At 44.8% G+C, this 15,516-nt stretch overlaps 1 protein-coding gene across 1 annotated transcript in view; it reads left to right on the forward strand.

The window, feature by feature from the left end:
* LOC123731884 (thyrotropin-releasing hormone-degrading ectoenzyme) overlaps window positions 1–15,516 on the forward strand; it is a 464,288-nt gene that overhangs the window by 228,724 nt on the left and 220,048 nt on the right. The window lies entirely within an intron of this gene.

Genomic DNA, 15,516 nt, shown 5'->3' on the forward strand with positions numbered 1-15,516 from the left:
TAGCTAGCTGGTCCTTGGGGCGGCAGGTAGCCTAGTTTTAAGAGCGTTGGGCCTGTAACCGAAAGGTTGCTAGATCAAATCCCCGAGCTGACAAGGTACAAATCTGTCATTCTGCCCCTGAACAAGGCAGTTAACCAACTGTTCCTAGGCCATTATTAAAAATAAGAATTTGTTCTTAACTGACTTGCCTTGTTAAATAAAGATTACATTTAAAATGTAAAGATAGTTAACTGGGTCTGAGTTAGAGAACTAGATTCCAATGTTAGCTAGCTAGCTGGGCCTGTGTTATAGGGTATGTTAATGAGTGTTGGATAAGGGTCTGTGTTAGCTAGCTAGCTGGGCCTGTGAAATAGGGTATGTTAATGAGAGTTGGATAGGATGTGGAGATTCCTGGCTCCTCATTGACATTCAGACATTGGCAGCAGAATGAATCAGTACACTTTGAATATTCTGACAGCATATAGTTCTCGGCAGAGCAGTTTTATACACTGTATTTACATGACATCACATCATAGCTCCTCAGCTGGCAGGAAATAATAGCAACACACAAGCTGCCAAATAAAATAAAATAAAAACCTGAACAGGAATAAAAATAATGTATGTCAGTTGGTTGGTTGTACCACTCTTCATCTTTTCCAGGTGTTAGCTAGTTAGCTGGGCCTGTGTTATATGGTATGTTAATGGATGTTCTATAAGGGTCTGTGTTAGCTAGCTGGGTCTGTTAGTGAGCTAGCTGGGTCAGTGTTAGAAGCTGTACAGTAGTTAGCTGGGTCTCTGTTAGAGCCGGGTTAGTGTGTTAGCTTGGTCTCTGTTAGAGCCGGGTTAGTGTGTTAGCTGGGTCTCTGTTAGAGCCGGGTTAGTGTGTTAGCTTGGTCTCTGTTAGAGCCGGGTTAGTGTGTTAGCTGGGTCTCTGTTAGAGCCGGGTTAGTGTGTTAGCTTGGTCTCTGTTAGAGCCGGGTTAGTGTGTTAGCTGGGTCTCTGTTAGAGCTGGGTTAGTGTGTTAGCTGGGAATCTGTTAGAGCCGGGTTAGTGTGTTAGCTGGGTCTCTGTTAGAGCCGGGTTAGTGTGTTAGCTGGGAATCTGTTAGAGCCGGGTTAGTGTGTTAGCTGGGTCTCTGTTAGAGCCGGGTTAGTGTGTTAGCTGGGTCTCTGTTAGAGCCGGGTTAGTGTGTTAGCTGGGTCTCTGTTAGAGCCGGGTTAGTGTGTTAGCTGGGTCTCTGTTAGAGCCGGGTTAGTGTGTTAGCTGGGTCTCTGTTAGAGCCGGCTTAGTGTGTTAGCTAGGTCTCTGTTAGAGCCGGCTTAGTGTGTTAGCTGGGTCTCTGTTAGAGCCGGGTTAGTGTGTTAGCTGGGTCTCTGTTAGAGCCGGGTTAGTGTGTTAGCTGGGTCTCTGTTAGAGCCGGGTTAGTGTGTTAGCTGGGTCTCTGTTAGAGCCGGGTTAGTGTGCTGGCTGGTTATACAGGTCTGTGTTCAGTAGTTAGCTGGGTCTCTGTTAGAGCCGGCTTAGTGTGCTGGCTGGTTATAAAGGTCTGTGTTCAGTAGTTAGCTGGGTCTCTGTTAGAGCCTGCTTAGTGTGCTGGGTGGTTATAAAGGTCTGTGTGATTCCTCCAGGGGTCTGGAAGATGTCCTCTAATGAGTCTTGTTATCCCATGTTCTTGTGTTCCTGTATGGCCGGTAATGAGAAGTCCTCTGCCTCCCCACACACACCACACACCACACACACACACACACACACACACACACACACACACACACACACACACACACACACACACACACCACGTTACATGTACTATAGAGGTCCATTAGTTTGCCACTTTAAAGGATAAACTCTGTTTCTGCCTGGCTGGCTGCCATGTTTATAATAAATGCATGGAGCTGTAGCTAATTAGCATCATGCATAGCTGTGGAAGTTTTGCTGGTGTAGGGGTCAAAACAATACGTTGTTTATTTAACGCGTAGTGGGTGAGAAACGTGACCTTTGGCCCCCGTAGTAGCTCATCACAACACTGCTGCTTGTGCTCTCACTGCTGCTTCTTAGAGGTTTGCCTGATTAAGATGCTGTGGAAACTAACTCTGCCTGATTAAGATGCTGTGGAAACTAACTCTGCCTGATTAAGATGCTATGGAAACTAACTCTGCCTGATTAAGATGCTATGGAAACTAACTCTGCCTGATTAAGATGCTGTGGAAACTAACTCTGCCTGGTTAAGATGCTATGGAAACTAACTCTGCCTGATTAAGATGCTATGGAAACTAACTCTGCCTGATTAAGATGCTGTGGAAACTAACTCTGCCTGATTAAGATGCTGTGGAAACTAACTCTGCCTGGTTAAGATGCTGTGGAAACTAACTCTGCCTGATTAAGATGCTATGGAAACTAACTCTGCCTGATTAAGATGCTGTGGAAACTAACTCTGCCTGATTAAGATGCTATGGAAACTAACTCTGCCTGATTAAGATGCTGTGGAAACTAACTCTGCCTGATTAAGATGCTGTGGAAACTAACTCTGCCTGATTAAGATGCTGTGGAAACTAACTCTGCCTGATTAAGATGCTGTGGAAACTAACTCTGCCTGATTAAGATGCTGTGGAAACTAACTCTGCCTGATTAAGATGCTGTGGAAACTAAGTCTGCCTGGTTAAGATGCTGTGGAAACTAAGTCTGCCTGATTAAGATGCTGTGGAAACTAAGTCTGCCTGATTAAGATGCTGTGGAAACTAAGTCTGCCTGGTTAAGATGCTGTGGAAACGAACTCTGCCTGATTAAGGTGCTGTGGAAACTAACTCTGCCTGATTAAGATGCTGTGGAAACTAAGTCTGCCTGGTTAAGATGCTGTGGAAACTAAGTCTGCCTGGTTAAGATGCTGTGGAAACTAAGTCTGCCTGATTAAGATGCTGTGGAAACTAAGTCTGCCTGGTTAAGATGCTGTGGAAACTAACTCTGCCTGATTAAGATGCTGTGGAAACTAACTCTGCCTGGTTAAGATGCTGTGGAAACTAAGTATGCCTGGTTAAGATGCTGTGGAAACTAACTCTGCCTGATTAAGATGCTGTGGAAACTAACTCTGCCTGATTAAGATGCTGTGGAAACTAACTCTGCCCGGTTAAGATGCTGTGGAAACTAAGTCTGCCTGGTTAAGATGCTGTGGAAACTAAGTCTGCCTGGTTAAGACGCTGTGGAAACTAACTCTGATTGGTTAAGACGCTGTGGAAACTAAGTCTGCCTGGTTAAGACGCTGTTTAAACTAAGTGTTCGGCTGGTTATGATGCTGTTTAAACTAAGTGTTCGCCTGATTATGATGCTGTTTAAACTAAGTGTACAGCTGGTTATGATGCTGTTTAAACTAAGTGTACAGCTGGTTAAGATGCTGTTTAAACTAAGTGTACGGCTGGTTATGATGCTGTTTAAACTAAGTGTTCGCCTGATTATGATGCTGTTTAAACTAAGTGTACAGCTGGTTATGATGCTGTTTAAACTAAGTGTTCGCCTGATTATGATGCTGTTTAAACTAAGTGTACGGCTGGTTATGATGCTGTTTAAACTAAGTGTTCGGCTGGTTAAGATGCTGTTTAAAGTAAGTGTAGGGCTGGTTATGATGCTGTTTAAACTAAGTGTTCGCCTGATTATGATGCTGTTTAAACTAAGTGTACAGCTGGTTATGATGCTGTTTAAACTAAGTGTTCGCCTGATTATGATGCTGTTTAAACTAAGTGTACAGCTGGTTATGATGCTGTTTAAACTAAGTGTTCGCCTGATTATGATGCTGTTTAAACTAAGTGTACGGCTGGTTATGATGCTGTTTAAACTAAGTGTTCGGCTGGTTAAGATGTTGTTTAAACTAAGTGTTCGGCTGCTTTGTGGCGGTGTTGAATTATTAAAAAAGCATTCTCTGTGTTCATTTTTTCTGTTTACTCTTGTCGGTTTAAACAAACCGACGAGGTGCTTGTGTATTTGTGACAGTACAAGGACAACTAGACTAGTTCCGAATAGACCTGGTCGGATCCAGACCCGGTCTGATCCGATAAAGCACCAGAGGGAGAGTGGTGCTGCTGTAGTGAGTGACATGGGGAGCAGGGAGGAGGGAACAGGGAGGGAGAGATGAGAGACGAGAGACAGCAAACAACCAACAAGCCGACTTGCACTCTAGTAGACTAATAGCTGCCATAGCTAGGTTATTTATCATCAAATATGATTTTATAGTATCTGCCTTGACTGCGTCAAACCTGGAGAATGTTAGCTAGCCAGGCTAATTGAGGCTGCATCAAACCTGGAGAATGTTAGCTAGCTAGGCTAATTGAGGCTTCATCAAACCTGGAGAACGTTAGCTAGCTAGGCTAATTGAGGCTGCATCAAACCGGGAGAACGTTAGCTAGCTAGGCTAATTGAGGCGGCATCAAACCTGGAGAATGTTAGCTAGCTAGGCTAATTAAGGCTTCATCAAACCTGGAGAATGTTAGCTAGCTAGGCTAATTGAGGCTGCATCAAACCGGGAGAACGTTAGCTAGCTAGGCTAATTGAGGCGGCATCAAACCTGGAGAACGTTAGCTAGCTAGGCTAATAGAGGCAGCATGGGCTTTCTCATTCTACAGTTACAAGTAACAACAACTCCATTCAGAATATTAAGTAGCAGCCTGCCTGTTTGCTCTTGGTTGTTGTAGCCTATCTATTAACCTATTTCCGCTTTGATGACTTCTGATTGGCCAACAACAACTCCATTCATGAATATTAAGTAGCAGCCTGCCTGTTGGTTCTTGGTTGTTGTAGCCTATCCTTCTCCTTGAACTTTTAATTCAGTCATTTTAATTCCATCTTTCATTGATTAGATATCTCCTAACTTTTTCCACATGGAGGGTCTATGACTGTAGTCTATTGCTGCTTTGATGACTTCTGATTGGCCAACAACAACAAGCTCCAGTCTGGAAGCAAGAGCAGCAGCATAAATGATAACGTGTCTCTCTCTCTCTCTACGGCAACGATGGTGTTTAGATCTGTATGACAGGCGGTCACCACCTCTCTGATTCAGAGGGGTTGGGTTAAGTGCAGAAGTCACATTTCAGTTGAATGCTTTCAGTTGTACAACTGACTAGGTATCCCCCCTTTCCCTTCCGGAAAAGTCAGTTAAAATTACACATACCCGAGACCCATGACAATCATATTAGATCTGACCCAGACCCGTGACATTATTTAGAATTCTGGATCCAGAACCGCTTGGGTCCCAGATCAGGTTTAGAGTATTCGGTATCCGTGAAGACCTCTAGCACACAGGTTGTTATAATCCGGATCGGATACTACCTTAACAGGACGTTTGGCCCCGTCCTAGTTGATATTGCTAACTACAGTACCAGTCAAAAGTTTGGACACATGTACTCATTCAAGGGTTTTTCTTTATTTTTACTATTTTCTACATTGTAGAATAATAGTGAAGACATCAAAACAAATTCACTTTTAACAAGGCACACCTGTTAATTGAAATGCATTCCAGGTGACTACCTCACGAAGCTGGTTGAGAGAATGCCAAGAGTGGGCAAATCTGTCATCAAGGCAAACGGTGGCTACTTTGAAGAATCAAAAATCGAAATAATATTCTGATTTGTTAAACACTTTTTTGGTTACTACATGATTCTATATGTGCTATTTCATAGTGTTGATGTCTTCACCATTATTCTACAATGTAGAAATAGTAAAATAGTAAAAATAAAGAAAAACCCTTGAATGAGTCCAAACTTTTGACTGGTACTGTAATTCAAACGGTCTTGTGCATCTCTTGATGTCTTACTGCACCCACTCTATCTACTTCATCTCAGCTAGCTTACTGTGAATTACTCTCTCACTTTTGTGAAATCTTTACATAAAGTCCTTAATTGGACACGGAGACGGCAGAATGAATCAGTACACTTTGAATATTCTGACAGCATATAGTTCTCGGCAGAGCAGTTTTATATGCTGTATTTACATGACATCACATCATAGCTCTTCAGCTGTCAGGAATAATAGCAACACACAAGCTGCCAAATAAAATAAAAAAACCTGAACGGGAATAAAAACTATTTATGTCGGTTGGTTGTACCACTCTTCATCTTTTCCATTTGATGCTAAATTTGTCACAAAAGCACAATAAAAGTGCTTTGTGTTTTCCTGGTCTTTGAAGTCCCTCCCTACATCTCACTCAATTGAGTCTAATTACCATTGTTACGTTATTTTAAGTGCAGGCATCAAGACACAGCTCCAATGGATCAAGAAGAGGACACTACAGTAGAGATAACAGGCCTCCACGTTTGCTTATTTTACTCTATAAATATTTAACAGCTGGCTGCCAGATCTGTGGCACGGTATACTGCAGGAAATGGTAATGGAGGCTTGATCAAACGGGATGATCTTCTCTTTGTACCTATGTGGAGGGTGACGAGGGGAGGGGGTCGACAATGTGGAGGGGGTCTGGAGCGTAGAGTATAAAGTGACCTAGATTTCCAACCAACCAACCAACCAACCAACCAACCAACCAACCAACCACCAACCCCCTAACCAACCAACCACCCTACCCCCTAACCAACCAACCAACCAACCAACCACCCTACCCCCTAACCAACCAACCACCCAACCACCCAACCCCCTAACCAACCAACCACCCAACCACCCAACCCCCTAACCAACCAACCAACCAACCACCCAACCCCCTAACCAACCAACCAACCAACCAACCAACCAACCAACCAACCACCCAACCCCCCAACCAACCAACCACCCAACCCCCCAACCAACCACCCAACCCCCTAACCAACCAACCAACCACCCAACCCCCCAACCACCCAACCCCCCAACCAACCACCCAACCCCCCAACCACCCAACCCCCCAACCAACCAACCCCCCAACCAACCAACCAACCAACCACCCAACCCCCTAACCAACCAACCAACCAACCACCCAACCTCCTAACCAACCAACCAACCAACCACCCAACCCCCCAACCCCCCAACCAACCAACCACCCAACCCCCCAACCAACCAACCACCCAACCCCCTAACCAACCAACCACCCTACCCCCTAACCAACCAACCACTCAACCACCCAACCCCCTAACCAACCAACCAACCAACCAACCACCCAACCCCCTAACCAACCAACCAACCAACCAAACAACCAACCACCCAACCCCCCAACCACCCAACCACCCAACCCCCCAACCAACCACCCAACCCCCTAACCAACCAACCAACCAACCACCCAACCCCCCAACCACCCAACCCCCCAACCAACCACCCAACCCCCCAACCACCCAACCTCCCAACCAACCAACCCCCCAACCAACCAACCAACCACCCAACCCCCTTACCAACCAACCAACCACCCAACCCCCTAACCAACCAACCAACCAACCAACCAACCAACCAACCAACCAACCAACCAACCACCCAACCCCCCAACCCCCCAACCCCCCAACCAACCAACCACCCAACCCCCCAACCAACCAACCACCCAACCCCCCAACCCCCCAACCCCCCAACCCCCCAACCAACCAACCAACCAACCAACCAACCAACCACCCAACCCCCTAACCAACCAACCCCCCAACCAACCAACCACCCAACCCCCCAACCAACCAACCACCCAACCCCCCAACCACCCAACCCCCCAACCCCCCAACCCCCCAACCAACCAACCAACCAACCAACCAACCAACCAACCAACCACCCAACCCCCCAACCAACCAACCAACCAACCAACCACCCAACCCCCTTACCAACCAACCCCCCAACCAACCAACCAACCCCCCAACCCCCCAACCAACCAACCAACCAACCAACCAACCAACCAACCAACCACCCAACCCCCTAACCAACCAACAGCCAGTTCAGGCATCACAGATGTTACACTGTACTTGAACCCTGCTATATGGCCTACATAGAGCCTTCATAAGCCCTACGCAAGGCCTACATAGAGCCTTCATAAGCCCTACATAAGGCTGTCATAGTAATGACGTAACAAATGTTGTCAAAGACTTGGTCGTCCTACAGCAGAGATTTGATGAAAGCTGAAAGCATCACTTGAGCCCCCAAAAGTAACGAGAGAGAGAGAGAGAGAGAGAGAGAGAGTGAGAGAGAGAGAGAGAGAGATACAGAGGGAGAGAGACTTGTCTGTTTCAGAAGGGCCTTGTTTTAAAGCCAGCCCAGAGAAGCAGAGTGCAGCATTTTGTGTTTGCCTACCCTGCCCTGCTCTGTGATGTAGTTTGATCTGGCTTTAGCTGCCAAGGATAAATATTACATGAGTCTCTTTAGTGCTCCGGTTCTCTGGGTGACTGGGTCGTGACAGGGTGGATAAGACAGTCCACCTCTTTAATTCTCTGGTACTCTGGATGACTGGGTGGTGTAGAGTGGTGACGGTGGTTACATGGTGGTGATTGGGTGCTGACAGAGTGGTGTCTGGGTGGTGAATGGGTGGTGTCTGGGTGTTGATAGGGTGGTGTCTGGGTGCTGATAGGGTGGTGTCTGGGTGCTGATAGGGTGGTGTCTGGGTGGTGAATGGGTGCTGATAGGGTGGTGTCTGGGTGGTGAATGGGTGCTGATAGGGTGGTGTCTGGGTGGTGAATGGGTGCTGATAGGGTGGTGTCTGGGTGCTGATAGGGTGGTGTCTGGGTGTTGATAGGGTGGTGTCTGGGTGCTGATAGGGTGGTGTCTGGGTGGTGAATGGGTGATGATAGGGTGGTGACTGGGTGCTGATAGGGTGGTGTCTGGATGGTGACTGGGTGCTGATAGGGTGGTGTCTGGGTGTTGAATGGGTGCTGATAGGGTGGTGTCTGGGTGCTGATAGGGTGGTGTCTGGGTGGTGAATGCGTACTGATAGGGTGGTGGATGGGTGGTGCAGGGTGGTGAAGGGGGTGACAGTGACAGGGTGGTGATGGTGACAGGTAGTGACAGTGACAGGGTGGTGACAGGGTAGTGACAGTGACAGGGTGGTGACAGGGTAGTGACGGTGACAGGATGGTGACAGGGTGGTGACAGGGTGGTGAGAGGGTGGTGACAGTGACAGGGTGGTGACAGGGTGGTGACAGTGACAGGGTGGTGACAGGGTGGTACCTGGTTGATGACAGTGACAGGGTGGTGACAGTGTGGTGACATTGACAGGATGGTGACAGTGACAGGGTGGTGAGAGGGTGGTGACAGTGACAGGGTGGTGACAGGGTGGTACCTGGTTGATGACAGTGACAGGGTGGTGACAGTGTGGTGACATTGACAGGATGGTGACAGTGACAGGGTGGTGAGAGGGTGGTGACAGTGACAGGGTGGTGACAGGGTGGTGACATTGACAGGATGGTGACAGTGAGAGGGTGTTGATAGGGTGGTGACAGTGACAGGGTGGTGACAGTGACAGGGTGGTAGTCATACTGTCTGTCCCACAACAACCTGCTTCTAGTTTCCTACATACTAGTGTTGTAGTCATACTGTCTGTCCCACAACAACCTGCTTCTAGTTTCCTACATACTAGTGTTGTAGTCATACTGTCTGTCCCACAATAACCTGCTTCTTGTTTCCTACATACTAGTGTTGTAGTCATACTGTCTGTCCCACAATAACCTGCTTCTAGTTTCCTACATACTAGTGTTGTAGTCATACTGTCTGTCCCACAATAACCTGCTGCTAGTTTCCTACATACTAGTGTTGTAGTCACACTGTCTGTCCCACAATAACCTGCTTCTAGTTTCCTACATACTAGTGTTGTAGTCATACTGTCTGTCCCACAACAACCTGCTTCTAGTTTCCTACATACTAGTGTTGTAGTCATACTGTCTGTCCCACAATAACCTGCTTCTAGTTTCCTACATACTAGTGTTGTAGTCATACTGTCTGTCCCACAATAACCTGCTTCTAGTTTCCTACATACTAGTGTTGTATTCATACTGTCTGTCCCACAATAACCTGCTTCTAGTTTCCTACATACTAGTGTTGTAGTCATACTGTCTGTCCCACAATAACCTGCTTCTAGTTTCCTACATACTAGTGTTGTAGTCATACTGTCTGTCCCACAATAACCTGCTTCTAGTTTCCTACATACTAGTGTTGTAGTCATACTGTCTGTCCCACAATAACCTGCTTCTAGTTTCCTACATACTAGTGTTGTAGTCATACTGTCTGTCCCACAATAACCTGCTTCTAGTTTCCTACATACTAGTGTTGTAGTCATACTGTCTGTCCCACAACAACCTGCTTCTAGTTTCCTACATACTAGTGTTGTAGTCATACTGTCTGTCCCACAATAACCTGCTTCTAGTTTCCTACATACTAGTGTTGTAGTCATACTGTCTGTCCCACAATAACCTGCTTCTAGTTTCCTACATACTAGTGTTGTAGTCATACTGTCTGTCCCACAACAACCTGCTTCTAGTTTCCTACATACTAGTGTTGTAGTCATACTGTCTGTCCCACAACAACCTGCTTCTAGTTTCCTACATACTAGTGTTGTAGTCATACTGTCTGTCCCACAATAACCTGCTTCTAGTTTCCTACATACTAGTGTTGTAGTCATACTGTCTGTCCCACAACAACCTGCTGCTAGTTTCCTACATACTAGTGTTGTAGTCATACTGTCTGTCCCACAACAACCTGCTTCTAGTTTCCTACATACTAGTGTTGTAGTCATACTGTCTGTCCCACAATAACCTGCTTCTAGTTCCCTACATACTAGTGTTGTAGTCATACTGTCTGTCCCACAATAACCTGCTTCTTGTTTCCTACATACTAGTGTTGTAGTCATACTGTCTGTCCCACAATAACCTGCTTCTAGTTTCCTACATACTAGTGTTGTAGTCATACTGTCTGTCCCACAATAACCTGCTTCTAGTTTCCTACATACTAGTGTTGTAGTCATACTGTCTGTCCCACAATAACCTGCTGCTAGTTTCGTACATACTAGTGTTGTAGTCATACTGTCTGTCCCACAACAACCTGCTTCTTGTTTCGTACATACTAGTGTTGTAGTCATACTCTCTGTCCCACAACAACCTGCTTCTAGTTTCCTACATACTAGTGTTTTAGTCATACTGTCTGTCCCACAATAACCTGCTGCTAGTTTCCTACATACTAGTGTTGTAGTCATACTGTCTGTCCCACAATAACCTGCTGCTAGTTTCCTACATACTAGTGTTGTAGTCATACTGTCTGTCCCACAATAACCTGCTGCTAGTTTCCTACATACTAGTGTTGTAGTCATACTGTCTGTCCCACAATAACCTGCTTCTAGTTTCCTACATACTAGTGTTGTAGTCATACTGTCTGTCCCACAACAACCTGCTTCTAGTTTCCTACATACTAGTGTTGTAGTCATACTGTCTGTCCCACAACAACCTGCTTCTAGTTTCCTACATACTAGTGTTGTAGTCATACTGTCTGTCCCACAATAACCTGCTTCTAGTTTCCTACATACTAGTGTTGTAGTCATACTGTCTGTCCCACAACAACCTGCTTCTAGTTTCCTACATACTAGTGTTGTAGTCATACTGTCTGTCCCACAATAACCTGCTGCTAGTTTCCTACATACTAGTGTTGTAGTCATACTGTCTGTCCCACAATAACCTGCTTCTAGTTTCCTACATACTAGTGTTGTAGTCATACTGTCTGTCCCACAATAACCTGCTTCTAGTTTCCTACATACTAGTGTTGTAGTCATACTGTCTGTCCCACAATAACCTGCTTCTAGTTTCCTACATACTAGTGTTGTAGTCATACTGTCTGTCCCACAACAACCTGCTTCTAGTTTCCTACATACTAGTGTTGTAGTCATACTGTCTGTCCCACAATAACCTGCTTCTAGTTTCCTACATACTAGTGTTGTAGTCATACTGTCTGTCCCACAATAACCTGCTTCTAGTTTCCTACATACTAGTGTTGTAGTCATACTGTCTGTCCCACAATAACCTGCTTCTAGTTTCCTACATACTAGTGTTGTAGTCATACTGTCTGTCCCACAATAACCTGCTTCTAGTTTCCTACATACTAGTGTTGTAGTCATACTGTCTGTCCCACAATAACCTGCTTCTAGTTTCCTACATACTAGTGTTGTAGTCATACTGTCTGTCCCACAATAACCTGCTTCTAGTTTCCTACATACTAGTGTTGTAGTCATACTGTCTGTCCCACAATAACCTGCTTCTAGTTTCCTACATACTAGTGTTGTAGTCATACTGTCTGTCCCACAATAACCTGCTGCTAGTTTCCTACATACTAGTGTTGTAGTCATACTGTCTGTCCCACAATAACCTGCTGCTAGTTTCCTACATACTAGTGTTGTAGTCATACTGTCTGTCCCACAATAACCTGCTTCTAGTTCCCTACATACTAGTGTTGTAGTCATACTGTCTGTCCCACAACAACCTGCTTCTAGTTTCCTACATACTAGTGTTGTAGTCATACTGTCTGTCCCACAACAACCTGCTTCTAGTTTCCTACATACTAGTGTTGTAGTCATACTGTCTGTCCCACAACAACCTGCTTCTAGTTTCCTACATACTAGTGTTGTAGTCATACTGTCTGTCCCACAATAACCTGCTTCTAGTTTCCTACATACTAGTGTTGTAGTCATACTGTCTGTCCCACAATAACCTGCTGCTAGTTTCCTACATACTAGTGTTGTAGTCATACTGTCTGTCCCACAATAACCTGCTTCTAGTTTCCTACATACTAGTGTTGTAGTCATACTGTCTGTCCCACAATAACCTGCTTCTAGTTTCCTACATACTAGTGTTGTAGTCATACTGTCTGTCCCACAATAACCTGCTTCTAGTTTCCTACATACTAGTGTTGTAGTCATACTGTCTGTCCCACAATAACCTGCTGCTAGTTTCCTACATACTAGTGTTGTAGTCATACTGTCTGTCCCACAACAACCTGCTTCTAGTTTCCTACATACTAGTGTTGTAGTCATACTGTCTGTCCCACAATAACCTGCTGCTAGTTTCCTACATACTAGTGTTGTAGTCATACTGTCTGTCCCACAACAACCTGCTTCTAGTTTCCTACATACTAGTGTTGTAGTCATACTGTCTGTCCCACAATAACCTGCTTCTAGTTTCCTACATACTAGTGTTGTAGTCATACTGTCTGTCCCACAATAACCTGCTTCTAGTTTCCTACATACTAGTGTTGTAGTCATACTGTCTGTCCCACAATAACCTGCTTCTAGTTTCCTACATACTAGTGTTGTAGTCATACTGTCTGTCCCACAATAACCTGCTTCTAGTTTCCTACATACTAGTGTTGTAGTCATACTGTCTGTCCCACAATAACCTGCTTCTAGTTTCCTACATACTAGTGTTGTAGTCATACTGTCTGTCCCACAATAACCTGCTTCTAGTTTCCTACATACTAGTGTTGTAGTCATACTGTCTGTCCCACAATAACCTGCTTCTAGTTTCCTACATACTAGTGTTGTAGTCATACTGTCTGTCCCACAATAACCTGCTTCTAGTTTCCTACATACTAGTGTTGTAGTCATACTGTCTGTCCCACAATAACCTGCTTCTAGTTTCCTACATACTAGTGTTGTAGTCATACTGTCTGTCCCACAATAACCTGCTGCTAGTTTCCTACATACTAGTGTTGTAGTCATACTGTCTGTCCCACAATAACCTGCTTCTAGTTTCCTACATACTAGTGTTGTAGTCATACTGTCTGTCCCACAATAACCTGCTTCTAGTTTCCTACATACTAGTGTTGTAGTCATACTGTCTGTCCCACAATAACCTGCTTCTAGTTTCCTACATACTAGTGTTGTAGTCATACTGTCTGTCCCACAATAACCTGCTGCTAGTTTCCTACATACTAGTGTTGTAGTCATACTGTCTGTCCCACAATAACCTGCTTCTAGTTTCCTACATACTAGTGTTGTAGTCATACTGTCTGTCCCACAATAACCTGCTTCTAGTTCCCTACATACTAGTGTTGTAGTCATACTGTCTGTCCCACAATAACCTGCTTCTAGTTTCCTACATACTAGTGTTGTAGTCATACTGTCTGTTCCACAATAACCTGCTTCTAGTTTCCTACATACTAGTGTTGTAGTCATACTGTCTGTCCCACAATAACCTGCTTCTAGTTTCCTACATACTAGTGTTGTAGTCATACTGTCTGTCCCACAACAACCTGCTTCTAGTTCCCTACATACTAGTGTTGTAGTCATACTGTCTGTCCCACAATAACCTGCTTCTAGTTTCCTACATACTAGTGTTGTAGTCATACTGTCTGTCCCACAATAACCTGCTTCTAGTTTCCTACATACTAGTGTTGTAGTCATACTGTCTGTCCCACAATAACCTGCTTCTAGTTTCCTACATACTAGTGTTGTAGTCATACTGTCTGTCCCACAATAACCTGCTTCTAGTTTCCTACATACTAGTGTTGTAGTCATACTGTCTGTCCCACAATAACCTGCTTCTAGTTTCCTACATACTAGTGTTGTAGTCATACTGTCTGTCCCACAATAACCTGCTTCTAGTTTCCTACATACTAGTGTTGTAGTCATACTGTCTGTCCCACAATAACCTGCTGCTAGTTTCCTACATACTAGTGTTGTAGTCATACTGTCTGTCCCACAATAACCTGCTGCTAGTTTCCTACATACTAGTGTTGTAGTCATACTGTCTGTCCCACAACAACCTGCTTCTAGTTTCCTACATACTAGTGTTGTAGTCATACTGTCTGTCCCACAATAACCTGCTTCTAGTTTCCTACATACTAGTGTTGTAGTCATACTGTCTGTCCCACAATAACCTGCTTCTAGTTTCCTACATACTAGTGTTGTAGTCATACTGTCTGTCCCACAATAACCTGCTTCTAGTTTCCTACATACTAGTGTTGTAGTCATACTGTCTGTCCCACAGAGGCCATTATCAGCAACCATCAGTCCTCAACTGGCAGCTTCATTAAATAGTACCTGCAAAACACCAGTCTCAACGTCAACAGTGAAGAGGCGACTCCGGGATGCTGGCCTTCTAGGCAGAGTTCCTCTGTTCAGTGTCTGTGTTCTTTTGCCCATCTTAATGTTTTCTTTTTATTGGCCAGTCTGAGATTTGGCTTTTTCTTTGCAACTCTGCCTAGAAGGCCAGCATCCCGGAGTTGCCTTTTCACTGTTGACGTTGAGACTGAAGTTTTGCAGGTACTATTTAATGAAGCTGCCAGTTGAGGACTGATGGTTGCTGATAATGGCCTCTGTACGCCTATGTAGATATTCCATTAAAAATCAGCCGTTTCCAGCTACAATAGTCATTTACAACATTAACAATGTCTACACTGTATTTCTGATTAATGTGATGTTATTTTAATGGACAAAAAAAGTGCTTTTATTTAAAAAACAAGGACATTTCTAAGGGACTCCAAACTGTTGAACAATAGTGTATATATGCATTTTTTTTTAAACAGTCACACAAGGGACTAAGCTCAGTTGAACTCAGCTGTTGGTTGTGTTGACAGTCACACAAGGGACTAAGCTCAGTGGAACTCAGCTGTTGGTTGTGTTGACAGTCACACAAG

The sequence above is a fragment of the Salmo salar genome, chromosome 17 (genome assembly GCF_965601325.2).
Source record: "Salmo salar chromosome 17, fSalSal1, whole genome shotgun sequence".
NCBI classification, from domain to species: domain Eukaryota; kingdom Metazoa; phylum Chordata; class Actinopteri; order Salmoniformes; family Salmonidae; genus Salmo; species Salmo salar.